Source organism: Rhea pennata, chromosome 6 (genome assembly GCF_028389875.1).
Source record: "Rhea pennata isolate bPtePen1 chromosome 6, bPtePen1.pri, whole genome shotgun sequence".
In the NCBI taxonomy this organism is placed as follows: domain Eukaryota; kingdom Metazoa; phylum Chordata; class Aves; order Rheiformes; family Rheidae; genus Rhea; species Rhea pennata.
This window is the reverse complement of record NC_084668.1, coordinates 38,710,041-38,726,756: the sequence shown is the minus strand read 5'-3', so window position 1 is coordinate 38,726,756 and position 16,716 is coordinate 38,710,041. Positions and strand designations below refer to the sequence as shown.

At 43.7% G+C, this 16,716-nt stretch overlaps 1 protein-coding gene across 1 annotated transcript in view; it reads right to left on the bottom strand.

The window, feature by feature from the left end:
• Positions 1-16,716, bottom strand: part of SPAG16 (sperm associated antigen 16) — a 270,139-nt gene that overhangs the window by 15,505 nt on the left and 237,918 nt on the right. The window lies entirely within an intron of this gene.

The window sequence follows — 16,716 nt, the reverse complement described above, 5'->3', positions numbered from 1 at the left end:
CTCAGACCACAGTTCAGCTGTGTTTCTTGATATTCCACATACACCACTGAAGTCCTCCTTAAAGAATCAAAAGCATGAAATCAAAACTAATTATGTTTTGTCATCTTCCATGTTAGGTCGTAAGTGACCTACATAGAGTAGAAACATATGTCAGATGTCATCACTGATATCTGACTTGCTCTCCCCGCGGCAAGCATCCAACTGCAACATCTCCTGCTAAAAAAGAAATCTACACAAAATGAAAACAGAGGGAGTAAATAGATGCACTTCTCAGTTTTCATAAAAATCATTTGTTTAATGGGAAACAGTAAAAAAAATAATTTCTATTAAATGCGTCTACTCATCCTAGCAGTCCATCTTTGCACTTATTCTAGCTTGAATTAATTTCTCTGCAGCATGGGTAACAAAAGTCCGTCATGTTTTTACGGTTTATACCATCAACCTTACTCCATTTCTGTTTCCCAGCCCTCAGAAGAATCACTTCTACTCTACTGTAAGATATCTGAATCCTCTTCCTTGTGGACACCGCCTACTACGTTTTTTATATTATCAGTACATTCTTACTGCTTGTGACAAGTCCTTTCGTGAAAGAGTTAATGAGATTTGTCCACGAATTCTCCAGGGTTACTACTCGGTAACAGCCTCTAGTTCATCTTACAATTCTGATCCATTTAGAAGGGTTCAGTCTAACACAAGGGTTAAAGGGAAGTAGATTGCTATGTATAAACATATCAGGGCTAAGAGCAAAGAGAAAAAGTGCTAGAGTAGTGTTGACACAAGAACATATGGTATTAATTATCATCAGATAAATTTCAGCTGGAAATTAGAAGACAGCTCTAAACCAGTGAGATGTGAAAGCATCCCTGCACTCAAAGTAGCAGGGGTAAAAAAACTCTCAGTAATTGTAAGAAGCAATTTCCAGACTTGGAAAGTCTGGAAAGGACTGATTGTTTCTGACTGCGGTCTTCTGCCTGTACCCTGTTCTTGGAGACCAAGGAGACTCCTTCCAGTCTCGTTCATATTGCATTGAAATGCAAATTATTCATAAACCACAGTATCAAATGCCTCATAATATTGCTTTTATTTAAAATTTGTCACCAAAAAAGGCTGCATGCTACTTCAGCAAGCCCCATTTTGGTAAATCATTTTGTATGTTGTCATAGTTTTGGTTTAACTTCCTGTCTTGAACCAGTCTCTTCTAGAAGACCGCATATACTATCGAGATCGAACCAGGGGATCAGTACTATTCCCATGGAAGTTCTGCAAGACAAGTATAAGAAAAAAAAGGCTTTAGGTCATTAAAGTCGTCTCTGAAAAGCAAGCATACCAAGCCAACAGCCAAGCTTAAAATATTGCCAAAACACAGTTCTCGAGTTCTCCATGGTTTTCAACTTACAGGGGGAAAAAATCCCCTAAGGCAAGCAAAAACCCCTGAACTATATTTACATGGTTGATAAATAATCAAATTCAAACCAATAAATCTTGATTAAAAAAAAAAAAGAAAAATTAAGTAATTATTATCCAATTATAAATTCACTGCTGGAATACAGATATGATTACACAAAATTCCCAGGGCAGATATAGACAGACAAATCAAATTTGCTAAAGATAGTAACATAACAGGAGAAAAAAATAACCAAATACATATGAACAGTCTGGCCAGTAAAAGTTTCAAGGACATAAAATACACCTTGTGATCTAGCAGTGATATCAATCTGCCCAGTCCATGGTATCAACCCAAATGTCAGTGCATGTTTCGCATGTAAAATATAACCCTTAAAAAATAACTGCTGTTGCTCAGCAGGACACAATATTTACCCTCAGACACTCTCAAATACCAATATATACACAGTAACCTTTCCACAAACACAGGAAAAGCACGCAAGCAAACAAAAAAACTGAAAAATTAGATGGATGCAGTACTACGTAACAAATGTGAACTTCGACTTCCATTCTAGAAGTCAACTCAGTATCAACCCCAGGGAAAGGATAACAACAACAACAACAACAACATACACAAAGGCAATGGTTCTGTAAAGTGTTTCTCATTACTGTCCCTGAAAATTAACTTCCAAAGCGCCTCTTTATTTGACATGCAGTTGCAGTTTGCTTTACCAGCACCATGAAATCTAAGACTTTTCTTCTCCTTGCTTATGAAGATGCCACAAAAGCGAAGCTGCGAAGCTTTTCTACTTCCCTCTAACGTCCCATCCAAATCAAGCGGTAATAAATATTCTCCAGATCAGCCCACACGTTAAGAGAGCGCCGAGCTTGCAGTGTCAAGAGCTCAGCAGTAAGTTAACGATGCCCCTTTTACATATGCATTCTGCTTTTTGGTCGTTAATTATAAAATCGTCTCCGGTCGCAGCACCAGGAGCCCGGCTCCGTTCAGCGTGGAGCTGAACCAGCTGCGAGGAGGCTGCTCAAGTTCGCGGGCTGAACCTCCCTTGGGGTGGAAAGTTTGGAGCATCGCTATTCAGTCTCCACGAACGTGACATCCCCAGCAGCTGCAAAAGGCAGTAAATTACGGTGAACCCGTTATTACCATTAACGGAGGCATCAGTTCCTGATTGAAATATTAATGGAGGAAACTCGGTCCTCCTCACTCGCGGAGCTACTGCTCAATTACGCTCATGACCACGCGTTCTTCCGTCACAGAAAACGAACAGATAATATCAGCGTTCAAAGAAAATAAAACAGGAAGCGTTCCGCATTATTTTTTTCTTTAAAGATTACTCGCATGTGCAAGCCTGCCACGAAGAAAACGTGCTTTGCCAAGTTCAAAAATCAAGATAACAAGCCCATTAGATCAGGCCAAGTGCTATATGCTATGTCTATATACTAGATAGATATCTATCTAAAGAGCATCCAAAGAAAAGATTTATTTGGGATTTTTTGGTTCATTGGGAGATCAGCACAAAGAAATACGTTCATTTAGAAGGGTCGAATTAAGAAGGGTTCAAACCACGAAGCGCTCGAAGCGGTCGCCAGCTCGGGAATCGGCGTTTCTGCAGAGCAGGCGGGCGACGTTGCAGGCGCTCTGCCTCCCAGCTGACCCCGACGCTGCGATTTCCCCACCGACCGGTCTCCTCCTCGCTTCGCTTCAGGGTTGCTAACGCTCGCTACCAGTTAGAGCAGAAATGCTGACGTTTGGGCCAGTGTAATCTAGCCTGACTCTAAAATAAACGTCTCATACATCGAGAAAGTTGAAAAAAAGCCTTCCGGTTCAACTTTGCTGTGGAGATGAAAGCAAATTCACTTTTTGCCTTCTCCTGACACTTGGATTTTCACATGGCTGAAACCACCGGCAGAAGCTGAACAGATATGACTCCAAGGGGATCCCACTTCAATAAACTCCTGTACAAGACAAACTTCTAACTCTATAAGGAGGAAAAAAAAGTTTCACAACAAACCTTTGATACCAAAGATACCTTCCTATACCTGTTTATGTGCAGAGAGAGGAGAGTCATCTGCTTCAGATCACAAACGAGCCCAAGTCCACAGGCAAAGCCAGGACAGACCATCCAAGGTGAGGGAAAAGAGGAATGTCTTTGCTAGACCTGTCATTGCTTTTAAAGAAAATAAATACAGATAATAATAATAATAAAAAAAAGCCTCAAAGAGATCAGGATTCTTTACCAAAAGCACACCTGCGTTTCATTCCTCAGGGCAGATGACTTCCGTTCCAGCAGCTGCTCCACCTGAAGCAGGATGCATAAGGTAGGACCATCCACCACCCCACCCTCATGAGAAGAGCCAAATCCAGCAACCGCTTTCCTCCTCCCCGAGGCCTTTCCCAGCTGAGGGCAGCATCAGCAGGCAGCAGTGATGGGCAGCAGTTCCTCCACCTTCAGCTTCAGAGAGGGAGACGAGACCTTTCCCTCCCCCAAAACCTAAATGTTTATCGAAATACTCCTAAGCTTCTGCCATTTCAAATTCAGAATTTTTTTACGTCTTGAAAATCAAGTTCACTTAAATAAAATATTGCAAAAATGGTATTTTCCAGAGAAAAGAGAAACAAAAAGGGGAAGGCCTGGGCAGGAATGATAATAATCATGCTTTTAATGATTTTGCTGCACTAAGTTTTATTTACCATTCAAAGCATAAATACCTAATTACGGCATCCGTATCCGGCCGAAACCAGAAAAATCTTCACTGGGAACACCCCACGGCAAGGCAAACATCAGAATAACTATCTCAAGAAATCCTTCACGTATAACGAGAAGAGAAAAATTAAGAAGTTGTAAAAAGGGAGGAAAAAAAATAATTAAGAAAAAGATCCAAACTGATGCGACAAAAAAGGAGCTCCATTTTACATTCAGACAAAACTCCCCAGGAAGCACGTTGATGCGGACGTTCTCCGAGCACGGCTCAGGGGATCAGTCCCCGTCTTGGGGAAAGGGAAGGTATTCGAGGAACTCTACAGCTGAGGCAGCCTCAGACAACAGCGTTCAGGTTTTATGAGTTATTAGAGGCAGCCTGCTCTGTAATCGCCGCCAAAATAATCTCATTGACACGTACATGTTCGGAAAATAGAGGTCTCATTAACAAAGCCTTGAGTCGTATAAATAACCCAGAGAGCCTGCAAAAGATCGATTACAGCCTTGAAACATTTACAGAATCGGTGTTTAATTAAGACCATTTTAATATGCAAATCAAGCCTAATTATCATCATTTGTTAATGTTAAGTCTGCCCGGGCGCTAAACAGCGTCAGCTACAAATATGGTGACGGTATTGGATTTTTGCGCTTTGTTTTTCTCCTAAGGGGAGCTGCGGAGGAAACGATCAAGTTGCGCTACCGGGGCGCGCCGAGGCTCTCAAAGCGGCGTTTCTCTTTGCTGTTTTGGAGACGAAGGTCAAAAAAAAGTGCTCAGCATAGCATAAAATCCAGCTGAAACGTTCTGTGTTTCTCCACTCATTATTTTTTCGAGGGCTTTAATTAACGCATTTCCTTCCAAGCAAGCAAGCCCGCCCTCCGGGAGCTTCTCTCCACGCCAGCCTGCCCGTGCTCGGCGCCGCGACAGCACGCATCGGTCTCTAAGCCAGGCCGCTGCCGCTCCGCGGGACGTTTTCCCCCCCCTCCTCCCTGCCCCTCGGCAGGAACGGGAGCCCTCCTCCGTCGAGGAGCCGAGGCTCTGCGGCAAATTAAGCGCAAGGGGAGAACGGAGCCTTTGGCAGCGCGACGGGAGGAGCGAAGGGAGGGATGCGGAGCAAAACAAACGCCTGGCGGGCGATCCTGCGCAAAGGCAGCGCCGCCGAGCCCCGGTGGCGGGGCAAACGCAAAATGTTTCCGTTTGCGATATTTTGCAATGTATAAGAGGAGTCTCTTTGTTTTTATTTTGTTTTCTTCTTCCCTAGCATCCCCAATGCACTGGACCCCGTTGGCACCGAGTCCTGGGGATGGCTAGGGGAAAAGCTTCCTACTCTTACTTATTCTATAATATGTTAGATTTTTCAGTAAAAGTGACAGGTCATTGTAGGGGGGGGGGGAACCCACATGCAGCTGCAATAGGCAATGAATCTTTTTGAGACCGAATAAAAGTGAAACGATCAGAGCTGGAAGAAAATAAGAGGGACGTCTTGAAAAGCTCTCCAAGAAAACAGGAGCAGGGTGGCTCTCACCCCAAGGCCAGACTGCCCGGGCAACGAGCGGACCTCCTGCAGAAACCTGCCGCCTCTGCGCAGCTGCAGCGCCACGGCTGGGCACCAACCCGCCAGGAGACACCGCCGCCCACCTCCTTTTCGGAAAGGTCTTCTCCAGAGACAGCCTCGGAGAACAGGACGCGCTCGATACAAACCCACGCGCGCCAGCGCAGACCCAGCAAGCCCACGCAGAAGTTGAGAAGAAACCTCCTGTGGCCTGCGCCTGCCGCTTGTGAGCCGGCAGCAGGGGAGGAACGCCAAGTGGGGCAGGCGTTCCCAAATATAAACTATAAATAGTGTCTATATTTGACACATTGTGTGGTTTTCATTATTTATACATTTAGACTTCTGTATCCTGCTAAAGTCTTGGCCTCTGTATCTCAAACCTAGCCTGTACCTCCCATGATGGAAAGTTAAAAACACTTCCACACTCTTTTCTGTCTGTCTCTCTCTCATGTACGTTTGGTAGAAACAGAAGAGCACTCGAATTAGACACAAATCTGTTACTATCCAAAATATATAGACATATCTCAGAAAACAGATATCAGTATCAAAAAGCAAAGAATTTTAAAAATTTATTCCTGAGACAGCATCTGCACTGGACACGCGCATCAGCAATCCTTTTCCATGGTAACACTCAAGCACCTACTGAATGAAACGCTGCTTCTCATATAGAGATCGCCTGGCTCGTCAATCATTTGAACATCTAAGTTGCAAGAACATTACTACGAGAACTGCCGCGGATAACGGATGCTGCTTATGCAGCACTTTACATTTCAGAATGGACTGAGCCTCTGGTGGAGCCTTTTTCTCCAACAGGCACAAGCATGAGCGCCCATTCGATAGCATGAAGCAAAGGAAGGATACCAGCATAAAAGCTGTTGCAGGAATCGTGACGTAATGTTTAAGCAGCGCAGGGCGAAACAGAAACACTTTTAACTCAATCTCAGCTGCAGTGAGCAATCAACATGGCTTTTGACCTATGATGTATGTTTTGCTGGTCAATATTTTCATCCACGTGATATCTATTAATGCATAGCGCAATGCAACTGAAAGTTTGTCTTTTTTGAAGACATCATGACTTCTTTTTTTAGTAAGAAATATCATTATCATTTATTTTGAAATGCTGCTTTCAGTGTGGTTTGATTACAAAGCCCTACTAAGTATAAACCTCTCAATTATTTTCCTCTTTGCCCATTTTTCTTTCCTGTCTCCATCATCAGAGTCGATATAGATATCTATCCTAGACAGGAGAAGTAGAGTTCACTCGCTAATTTTATCCTCTGCAATTTTTCAAAACTGCAAACTCGGTATTTCTGGATTATTAAAAAGAAGAACGATAAAGACTTAAAAAAAAATAAAAATCAGGAAAAAAAGTGCATTTCCCCCCAAAAGACGCTCAGAACGCAACTTTAAAACGCAAACAACCTAAAAATTGCCTTCCATTTCTGTAACTTCTCAAACCAAGTTTGCACCCTGGCGCTGCTGGCGGCCAGCTCCGTGGGCTTGGGCGCCTCTCGCCGCGATTCCCCGCGGGAAGCGCGGTGCCAGCAGCCCCCCCAGCGCGGCAGAGCCCTGCCTCCGTGAGAGCTGCAGGGCCAGGGCCAGCGTCGGAGCCCAAACTGCAACTCGTGCCCTTGCGTGTCCGGAAGCCGCGAGCTGGGCACCTCCTATCCACCGGGATATACGGTCGCAATGGCTTCTCGGGTCTCATCCCGCTGTACGTCTACCTGCTAGACGAGACACGATGGCCCAAGAAGCATCGCGCTATGAAATACCACATTACGTTCATTTTCCCTTCGGTGAAGTGAGCTGCAAATAAATGACTCAGAAATCAGCACGAAACGAGGACGTTCTCGCCAACAGGGTTTTATAAACAGTATTTATTAGAAGAAGCAACTCTCTCAAGAACGTTTGACCCATGACTAATTTCAGGGGGTCAAGGTGACTTCTGCCCTCCCCTGCGTAGAGTATTACTCTTCTCTAAAGAAGTTCGGAGGTTAATGAATAAAGTGCCAGCAAAGAAGAAATGAGACTGAGCAAGAAAATGCTCGTTCTTGGGCTCTGCTATAAATAATGCTCTCATTAAAATTCTGCCTTGGAAGAAAGGCAAGTCCATTAGTCTAGGAGCTAATTTTTACTGGCTCCTTAGATGTATGCATATTAAAAATTCAGCTTTTATAATTGCCAGCCATCAACCACCTAGTCAGTGCTGTTCTTGGAGTTTTTAATTATTTACTTCATTTGCATAGACACTCCAATTTATGATCAGCCATTTAGTTATCAAGGGACAGTTTTAGTAATTCCTCTTTTACCATTTTATTTATTCCCTTTGGTAGCCCCAGCGCGAGCTTCCCCGCGTGTGCCCTCGTGGGAGGATCGGCTCGCTACCCAGGCTGGGGGAAGAGGCTTCCCCGCACCGTAACCTCCTCTTCCTCCTCCTCGGCAGCCAGAAGACCCTAGGCGAGGGGTGAACTCCGTGATTACGCCCCCCGCACCGCTAGCCCAGCGAGCGGAGAGCAGCGCATCTTGAAAAGCCCCTTAATTTTCCGCTCGACCTCAGAAGCGAGTAAATTAGAGAGCCGAAGAGCGGCCTCGCCTGCCCTCGGCGCTCAGCGACGGGCTCCAGCGCCGCCAGAGGCGATCGATGCCTCGCGCCCGGGCCCGCTGCGCTGCCCACAGAGCCTCCCCGCGCCTTCGGGGGAAGCAAGGCAGCGCCGCCGCCGAGTACAGACCGATCCCTGCTCTAGCGCCTGGCGTTAGGTAGACGATTCACAGCAGAAAACAGACGCTAAGAACATAAAATACATCCTGAATCGCGTTTGCTGTTTTCTTTCCTTGAGTTCTTCTATATCCCCTTGCCTGTTGATACCCCTGCTTTCTCTTCCTTCCGTGCTTCTACTTTCATCTTTCTTGGTATGTATTTCTCCCTTACGCTTGGTTTTATCCCTCTTGTCACCTTCTTGTCTGCCAACCCGCGCCATCCGCGGTTACCTGATACCGAAGCGAGACGCAATCCTCCTACGCCGCCCTCTGCTCTCCTCAAAGAACGGGACGGCAACGCCGACAGGCACGCGCTCCTTCTCCGCGGCGTTCGCCAGAGAAGCCGCAGCACGACCCAGCACCTAGTTCAGGTTTCACTTGCACATACGCTTTCCCTCTTGCTTTAATTCACACCTCCCTATTAACAGGAGCGTTAGCAACCACGAGTGAGGTAGGTATTGACAAGATGTTTGCTGGGGGAAGTAAAGGAGATTTTCTAAAAAATAAGCCGGATCAGGAAACGGGTCCGTTTAAATACGTCAACTGACACATATTTGGTAAAAATAAAGGTGAAAAATCACCTTTTACAACATTTTGGCTTGCTAAATCAGAACACTTTTCCGTTCTAAAGTTTTAACACGTTTACATTTAAAAATATTTTTAGAAACTTAAAAATAGATCCAAGGTCTCAAAGGAGAACATTTCAAAATTCAGAAGACGCTATAGTTAAATTTTTCAGAACTGAGATTTTACCCATGCAGGGTTGCACAGATATTTTCCGTCTATTGACTTTTCGTCCTAATCCAAGCAGGGAACATTTTTTCAACTTCTCAGAAACGTGAGTTTGATTAAAAACCGCTGCTTCTCGGGAGGGACGTTATTTTCCTGTTGTCCAGAGACCCAAAATTATGGCAGAAGCTTGCGCAGTCCTCCCTGAGACCCAGCGTTTTACGGGTTAAACGCACTCACTACGGATTACTGAGTAAAACCACCGCTGGAAGCAACGCTTCCGAGTCACGGCACTGCTAGGAAAGACACCGCGCGACCCCGACTCGTCAGCCGTGCCTACGATCGGATGAATTACCACAGCCGTGGGGTAGCGCTCCCTCTGCGACGTAGGAGGGCACAAAGCCGTGGGCAGGAGACTCCGGATATTTAGAAAAACCACTTTCTAGCATACTCAATACAAGATATGCAAAGTTTTGGTTGTAAGGACTCTTTTTTTTTTCTTTTTTTTTCTTTTCTTTTCTTTTTTTTCTTTTTTTTTTTTTTTTTTTTTTTGGCAGTATCAGTGCCACTCAGGCACACTCAGGCTGCCCAGAGCAGGAGAAAAGCCTGCAGGATAAAGATGTTTCTGCAGCCATGTTTGGGCACATTAACATTTTATGCTGAAATTCTCTTTCAGGAGATCGTTTTCGAGCAACATTGAAAGGTGTTTTGTGTGCAAGTTTGTAGCACGTTCTTAAACTCTATCACTGTATAGAAAACTACACATAGCAATAACTGTATTTACTGATTCAACTACTGGAAAATGTTTCTTCTTATTATGCCATTTCTGACAGTTGAATATTGCTGAAAATACGTAGCAGGCAATTATTTTAACACACTCTTACAGCACATTACTTTAGAAGATTGTTCTAAATTGCTAAAGACAGAATCAGTTTCCCCAAACAGAATTTTTTAATACCGGTATGCGTTAGCTGTATAGAGTCAGGTACACCAAAACTGTGGATAGAAACGGCAGCTATTTTACTATTTTCTTAACTTCAGAAAAAAGGGTCTGCTCAAGAACAAATCAAAATATTGAATTTTATACCAAAAAATACACGTCCTCATTTGAAATGTCTACTAGCATGGTGAAGTTCACAGAGAAGCTGGTGATACTCAGAAACCCGACTTTATCAGACACTATTCGCAACCCATGCCACCTGCGCCTGAGGGCTTCATCGCTTCTTCTAAGCTCATATACATAAAGGAACAGCACTTACAGAAAAGAAAAACAAATTCTGCTTTCTTTTGTCAGTGAATGCTGGCAGTAAGCCACTGCCTTTCTGATTCTGTAATTTTATGCCTCTATGTTAGGCAGATGTTTATCTGAATCATTTAAATCCCTGTCTTTTCTATTTTAGAGATATTTAGTATTAAGGGATACATTAAAAGTTAATTAAGAGGAAGTTAAAAGGGGGAAGGAAAGTAATTACTTTTTTCATACCCCCAACAGATGCTTATTTCATTTTGGCAGGTTACAAAATGAGAAAATTCAGAATAAAGGTCTGCACATCGGCAACATATATTTTTAAGGAAAAACTTTCATTATCCATTTCTGCATGTGTGATGGGAAATATAAACTAATTAAGAAACAAAATCCGCTTGCTAACATTGAGTGGGACTGATAAGAATATAAATTGCTTCACTGATTTGACCATTTTACACAACTAAACTTTTCAAAAGCGGCACATCTGAATCGAACAGCAGACATCTACTGTTTGCCAACACGGATCAACCTTTTCTGCATCGGCACGCTATAAACCACTGTCTACTGGTTTGGGTTCTTTTTTCAATTACTTTGCCGTCTCCAGTAATAACGTCTTTATCATTTTAGGTTTAATAACACAATTATTTACTCTTGAGCATCAGTTAATGTTTTAGAGGCAACTTTTCATTGCCTTTACGTAAGTTAGGAGAGATTTAAATAAGAAGCGGGATTATTTTTAGAGAAACCCAAAAGCTAAATAACCTCAGCGTTTACCAGTAAATCTTGCCCATCCTAAAAATAACTGCAAGCGATGCAGCAACAGCCAGTTCTCGGTGGATGGCAGCGCTCTGTGCCGGCAGCTCCTGCTTGTAGGTGTGCCAGTGGGGAGGCTGATCCACTAAGATGATCCTTCATACAAAGTTCTCCCCATAATCTGCTTTCCTCAATAACTGCGTGAGGCCATTGTAGAGAAAAAAAAAGACCATGTAGGATGTAATGCCATTAGCTTAAAAGATGAACAGATTTATATAATTCTCATACAATCTCAACGGCATAGTAATTTTCCCTCGACTACTTTGCCAGGAATAGGACTTCATTCTTAGCAACGGTTTTGAAGCAGAAGCTAACTAAAGCGAGCACAGCAATTACCGTCTAGAGAAACTATGTTTACACTCGGGCATAATAACTAGTCGCGGGAGGTCGGTTCCCTGAACGCCTATAACATTCACCATATTTGACTACTTCTAGATACCCCGACACACGGATCTCCTTGATGTCCGTGCTTATCTGGATTCTCGCACCTGTGATTTAACAAATTGTGCTACGCACAGCAATAGTCACAGCCTTCACACCGACAAACCACCGCACCAACGAGATACTTCTGCTGCGATGCAAATCCAGACATTTTATATTCGGGCTTCCGTGGCAGAAGGTAAAGAACTTGCAATAGAGCTTCCTGCTCCAATGTGGTTCCCTCCTCGGCTTGTCAGGACGTGAGAGCTAAATTTCAGAGATGACGCAAAGGCTATGACTGATCTTACTTCGTACAACATGACGAGCTCTGTATGAAAAGCGATCAGCACCTGAGTACATACTCACTCGCGGGAAGATGGTCGACGCCGGGCTGCACACTTGGCTTACCGCCGGCTAAACTTTCTCTCCGCTGCTAAACCCTCCAAGCATCACCTCTCGCTCCTGCTCTGTCAAAGGCGACACTGGTAACCAGCCCTTTGAAAAATTTCTGGCAAGCGCCTTGGTGGTTTCTTCCCTATGCTTCACATCTACAAACATCCAAGGGCCGTTTACTGATGTCTAAAAAACTTCTCCTTATCTCTCATGCTTATTAAAAAAAACAACAACAACAACAACAAACAGCACATGCAGCGCACGACATTGCTTATGATGTTAGACAGTACCAGAATAGTTTCACTGCAATTTTGTGCTCTCTTTGGCTGAAGCTTCTGCCTTGGCTTCCAGCTCTCCAGCACAGGAGCAGACGATTGCTACGCACCTCGTACAGCACCTTGCACAACAGAGGTCTGATCTGGGAAAAGAGGTGCTAACATAGCAGCAACTAAATAAATTTAGCTATTATTTTTAATTAACTTGGGTATTGTGTGGCCAGCAGTAATGTGGTAGTAATATTATCACACGTATACATACACACTAAATTGCTTTTCCTATTAATGACTCATTTGTTTTATTTTTACCTCTTTCAAAAAAGTGATTAAGTTGAAAACAACCTTTTCAAGGTTGTACCTGCAGACTGATCTTTTCATTTTTAATTACCAACTTTGCTTTAATTGTTACATTAGGAACTATTAAGAAAGCAGCCTGCTTCGTAATCAATAATTTAATTAGAGTTTTAGGAGCAAAAAGTCAATGCAAATGTTGTTCTGCAGTCAGGCCTTTCCCAAAGCCTTTGAAAGAACCTGATTCCCATTCCGTTTCCACAACGGCGGTGACAGAAATATGACACTCGTACGTATCGTAATATATCACACGCACACGTTATAGATACACACAGCTGGTCGGTGAGGAGTTCAGCTTCAGATCAATCCATTTGCTGCCCAGGCAGGAATATAGCCTCGTTTTCTCACTTCATTTCTAAATAATCAGGGACACAACCAAATGCCATTACGCTGCACATTTCAATAGACCTTACTGCTTATATTGCTTGCCAGGAGCCACGAGGGTGTAAGTGTTTACTGAAATCTACAGCCAGATTTCTCCCCTGGCTAGGACTTAACATATTTTAAATTTATCTATTTATAGCTCCCTAATTACTACTAATACACCAAGATAACCAGCGGCAACTCAAAATTGATCCGCTGTAATTTTACAACGGATGAAATCCGATTCAATCGGTAGTGAATTAACGTCCTCCGCTCCCTCGTTGCCTGCCCCTCGCGAGTCTACAACGCGCTGGCAATCCGTCACCAGGAGCTTTCAGTGTCGCTGCACGGTCCACTGCCTGCAATACGAATGTCCCCCCTTTTTATACGATTTTATCGATAATCGATTTTATACGATTACAGGCATGTCCTGTTAGGACAGGAGGGACTGTCCCGCCTAACACTGAGGAAACGGGTGAGAGCGCACCTTAAAGCAGAAGAGAAACGTTGGCGAAAAGCCTCAAACCTTGCAGAAGAGAAGGGTGGCTGGAAAGGAGCAGCTAGGAGGGAGCAGGCAAGCGGTTGGCTGTGCTAGGACATCAGCGAGCTTGGCAGAAGATAGGGCTTTGAAGCCAGGGACAACTGCAGCTTCTTGGAGAAGGCACCCGAGGACCACGTTGACCGCAGGAAAGGCACTGACGCGAGCCGGGAGCCAAAACTCGCTCCAAGACTCATCCCAAGGTAAAAACTAAGCCAAGGCTGCACCTCGGTGGGAGGGCGCAAGGGCGCTTCGAGCCGGAGGCGGCAACGCCGGCAGCGCTCCCGGGAGAGACGCTGCGCAGAAACGGGACGCGGCCGGCCCGCGAGGAGCACGCAGCGCTCTGCTGGAGCCACCAGCGTGATGAACAGAAGGTCTCATTTTAACCAAGCTCCATGGCTGCTGAGATAAAGCCATTTACAAATTCCACGTGAATTAGGGGTCGAGCTGGAAATTAAACTATAGAACCGTCTCACCTTCTCAGAGATTTCTCTTTGAGATGAGTTGAGGCGGCAGCTTTGCGACAGAGAGGCAGCGGCGTAGGAAGACAAGGTCTTACGGGGCTCGTCTTCTGTTTGCAAAGGGACTCTGAAGTCCACGGACAGGCCCCGGCATGTCAATGCACAGGAATAACTTAATAAAATAATAATTATAACTTCTGAAGAGCCACTAATTCACCTGGAGCTTTACAGAACAAGATAACTTGTCTGATCTGAAATGCTTACAGTCTAATTTAAACCTAGTTTAAAAAAGCCCATGAGATCAACTGATTACACCGTTTGTTAAACTTTGGATTTAATGGTTTGATTTGGGAACAGAGTCAGGGAGGCAAGAAGGAGGACGGACAAGCGAGGAGTGGAGAGCCAAGTAAAGAACGGGCCGAGTTGCAGTGCCGCTTTGGGGTTATTCTTGGGACAACAGCCAAAGAAATTTAAGAGTAATGGTTTTCCTGGCTGAGAGGAAGAAAATAAACAAAACAAGAACACAGAATATTTCCCTGCTTGCATTTGGGTCAATTGACCCTAATTGCAAAGTTTATTTGATTTGGACTTTTTCATAAAAGTTGTTTTGGAGGAACGTCAAATGTAGCATTTTTTTAAAATGCCAGTAGGCACGCCAGGGTTTATTCAATCATTTTTCAAGATTAAAAAGCAAGCAAAGTATGTTTCTCCTTACTAATATTTCTGGTTTTGAAAAAATAGGCACCAAATCTCTGCAAATGTGTCCCAACCACATATAAAATAAACCTCCAAGGATATTACTTCTTGGAGGAAACACCATATTCCTAACTACTTGTTCTTTACATCGTATTTTACCTTGTCTCATAAATTCCTTTTCATATTAAGAGAGGGAGTTTTAAAATACAAATTCATTACTTACAAATACATAGAACAAAATCAAGAATACAAAATCTGTTACCACTTCATATAGGAACTGGACTTTGCCTTACAGGCCCAATACTCGGAGGAAATTCTTACCGATTATTTTGTCTCCAATGCGTTTCCCTGGGAAGAAATCAACTGGACTAGACCCATCACAGATAGAAAGCATCTCTGCAAAGATCTGGGGTTCCCAAATACACTAAAACCGGTGAAAATCTTGCAAACAGCCACCATTCTTAAGTGATCTGCAGGCTTTAAACATACATCTTTTTCATGACCCTGCCACCGGCCATTCTTCCGAGGACCTCACATAAGCTCATTCCTGGCACAGACACCACCACTTCTTCACATCTGCGTTTCCTTAGCCAAAGCAAGCGAACAGCCTTTCCCTGAGAACGACTGAAGTGTTGCTTCCCAGGCTAAGCGGCAAAAGACAGAAGCCCTTTTCAACCATTAAAATTCTGCTATTTCTTTTCTGGCCACTCTTAATTTGGGAATTGCGCGCCCAGACAAAGGATGCACATCCTTTCTTTGCCTTTGGAAGCCTTTCTGGTAGCACAAAACGCTAAGATCATCCACAAATCACACCTTGAGATTATTTTTATTTTCCAGTCTACAGCTCGGATACAAACTGATGGTAAAAAAAAAAAAAAAAAAAAAAAAGCCACCAGAAAAAGACAGCACACACATCTAGAATGATTTTAGCAGTAACGGCCACTATGTTAAAGCCTGCAAAGCAAGGAGCACATGGGTTAAGGCCTTACTCCCCTGCGTGCAGGGGCAGGCAGGGAGTGTTCGAGCATTTGACATTCAGGGTAATGCCAAAATGCAGCAAAATCCAGGATTTTGGACAACCTCAAGCCATCGCCCCCGCCCTTTTTTTTCCCATCGAGATTGTTGCGTACATTATTCACCAGAGACCGTCACGCTACCTTGGGGCTCTTAACTGCTGATTGTGCTGTTTGGCCTGCAAATTACCATCAATGATAAAATTCGACGCACAGAAGTAGAACTTACACCTGGTCACTGTCCTGCTGAGCTGTCTGGCCGCTACTTAGGCCATCTTTGACTCAAAGAGTAAAAAGCTTGACATGCTTGATGCCTTCCTGTTTGGATGTCAGGGACATTACTTTGATAGCAGGGTAGGACTGGGATTGTTTGCATTACATACCAGCAGTCTGCTGCAAGAGCAAGGTAGAAAAATAAAGTCCTTTGCTTAAATTGCTCAGCTGCTCCATAAAGGATGTGATAAAGTCAGAAATAAACAGCAGATAATTAAAAAGAATTAAACTACAAGCAGTTGCATATCAGTGATCAGGAGAGTCCAAAATGGACAACAATTTCTGAATGACATCTCATATGCTTAGTATTTCACAGAATCAAACAGAAAAACAGAGCACTGTAAGATCATAACTTTTCAAGGAGTTATGCACAGGCTAAACTTCATTCGCATGAGTAATATCACTAACATGGATGGGACAGCTCAGCTAAGCACCACCACAAGTCTTCTCAAATGCTAGTCAGGCACATTCCTTAGCATGTGATTAGTGAATGCTGACTTCTAAACGACAGCGACCGCACAGCTTTAAAAACAAAATCTCCAGGTGGAGCGCCTGGCATTTCAAAAAATCAGAAAGCAGACGAGATAGCTACTAAATCAGCAAGTTTCAAACGTGCAGAATGAAATATGTGAACGCTTTTTAAAAGTATTTTAATATCTGGCATTTTATCTGTCGGAGCAAGAGCAAAGATTCACAGCTTAGCTCAAATGTTATCCACACAAATTTGTCTAGCGTCAA